This window comes from Montipora foliosa, chromosome 6 (assembly GCF_036669935.1).
Source record: "Montipora foliosa isolate CH-2021 chromosome 6, ASM3666993v2, whole genome shotgun sequence".
NCBI lineage: Eukaryota > Metazoa > Cnidaria > Anthozoa > Scleractinia > Acroporidae > Montipora > Montipora foliosa.
The window spans coordinates 11,322,626-11,325,125 of record NC_090874.1 but is presented as its reverse complement, the minus strand read 5'-3'; the positions used below and the strand labels follow the sequence as shown (position 1 = coordinate 11,325,125).

At 39.6% G+C, this 2,500-nt stretch overlaps 1 protein-coding gene across 1 annotated transcript in view; it reads left to right on the top strand.

The window, feature by feature from the left end:
- Nucleotides 1–2,500, top strand: part of LOC138006673 (attractin-like protein 1) — a 46,074-nt gene that overhangs the window by 27,369 nt on the left and 16,205 nt on the right. The window lies entirely within an intron of this gene.

Here is a 2,500-nt window from a genome sequence, read left to right as displayed (position 1 = left end):
CTCATTTTTTGCCTAGTAGTTGCAAATATCTAGCAACTCCCCCCCACCACCCACCCCCCCCCCCCCCCCCCCAAAAAAAAAAAAAAAAAAAAAAAAAAAAAAGTTACAATAAGAGGGTTTTCGGGCTTTTATAACCAGCAGTAAGCTGCCTTTTGCCATTTCACGTAAGCGGGACTGTATGATTTGCTGAACCTTTCAACCCGGGATAGGGGGGAGGGGAGAAATATTGAATTAAATCCTTAAGGGAGACCAATCTGGGGTGTGGCCCAGGCTTTTTTGACCACGAAAGGAGACCATATATAGTGATTTTTTTACCCTTGCGTCCTGTGTCTCTGACGCAAAAAAATCCTACAAGACGCAAAATAATACGTGGCATGCGTCCTACAGGACGCAACAAACGCGAACTTGACACGACCGATCGAAGAATGCCTTGTTTCTGTAATTAATTTTAGAATATATAACACAAGTTTCTCGGAAAAGATCGGTTGGCTCTACTTGGGTGCAAAGCTTGTCGAAGCCCGGCATTTATGATTATGGCAAAATAAAGCTGAGAAAAAAAAACCCAAATATAGTATATGTTGACAGTGGCAGTACAGAGAAGAAAAAAAAAGAAAATTTATCCCTGGGTGGCTAAAAACATACGGATGCCACACGAGCGAGGCTAAGGGGTCATTTTGTATTGAATTGATCCTTAAGCCTCTTTTGCATGTAGTTTTAAACAAGAGAAAATGTGCCTGTAGGCTCAACTCCAATAAGGACCACTGCGATGTTTGCTCAAAGTTCAACAAGAAGAACGCGCTCAACAGCCTTGAGCAAGTGGAAAAATAAGAAAGTTCTTCGCGTTTATGAGCTGAATTATAAACCAACTTCTTAAGCCTCGGAGTCAACTTTGTAAACTTTGTAAAACTTCAAAAGCGAAGCTGTTTTATTATACTGAAACAGCTTCTATACTGTCTGTATTGTGAAAGTGATCGTTTTCAATTAAATAAACAAAACTATTAGCGGTTCACGTTTCCGCTTTCCGTTTATCTTGGTTGTACTTACTTAACTACAAACTGTGCTATGTTAGTGGCTTTGTATTACTTTAAAGTGCCTGTGAAGCAAAATTTTTGTTTACTTAATTATAAAATTTACCTTTCAAAACACACGAATCCCAAGTTTGAGATGTCCACTGTAAAAATTGACGATATTACAAGCGCTCAAAGTTGGAAATGTTCCCTTCAAAAGTGTCGCAGAGACTGGGCCGAGTTTATTTTAAACTCCCGCGTTGTGACGTCCGGTCTGTGTTTACGCACAAATCTCAGCCATTTTGCCCTCACAGCCGGATCAGTTGGAAACTGGTGCATTCGTATGCCTTCAGTGTATGGTCGGTTCGTACAGCTTTGCTTATTACGGACTCCAGCAACGCAATATCGTCCTCGCTTTCTCTGGTCTTTCTTACTATCTGCCATATCGCATCTGAAGTTCTGGCAACAACGTGACGTCACGGTTGTTGTCACGTGGTATTTTGGCCGCGCGATTCAAAGGGACACTTTTGAAGGGAAAATTTCCGACTTTGAGCGCTTGTAAAATCGTCAATTTTTTACAGTGGACATCTCAAACTTCGGATTCGTGTGTTTTGAAAGGTAAATTTTATAATTAAGCAAGAAAAAATTTTGCTTCATAGGCACTTTAAAGAGATTGACCACATTTGTGAAGGCACCCATTGGTTTTGGTCTGGGACTCATTACTTTTCATGGGGTGAGTCCCAGGGACTCACTTTGTCAATTTCTAACGAAATCGCTGTATATATATATATATATATGTATATGTATATGTATATGTATATATATATATATATGTATATATATATATATATATATATATGTATGTATATATATGTATATGTATATGTATATGTATATATATATATATATATTTATTTATATATATATATATATATTTATTTTTATTTTTCTTCGCGCGCAACCTTAATTTTTAAAGGAGACCTTCACGGCTACACATGATGGCGTTTTGCCCAGTACACTTTAAGTGAGATTTACACCCCTAAGCGAGACGACGAGCATCCCTACGCTTTTCATATGGAAGTTCCTAACCCCCGGGCCTTTCAAATCTCTTAGCAGTATTGCGTGACATGTGAGATGGAGGGTAAACCCATGCAGGGCCTTACTTGAAGACAAAGCTGTGAAAGCTCTGTAACAAAAAAAAAAGTCGTAAACCTTTAGTCTATTCTTCAGTTGTCGCGTCGAAAGACAGGTGACCGATCGTAGAAAACACTTCGTACGACAACGGTGCAATAGTGAACCCGGCACACGGGAAGAAATCTCTCACCGGAGCAATGCTGAATTGAAACAGCCCAATTACAACTAACTTGTGATACATTGCTATTCGACCTCATCGCCGGGCAAGAACTGTGCTGTCGAATTGATCATCCCCATGGTCCCTTCACAGTCAATAGCTACTAACTATTTTCGCGTCGCTGAAATCGAGTGGCTGAACT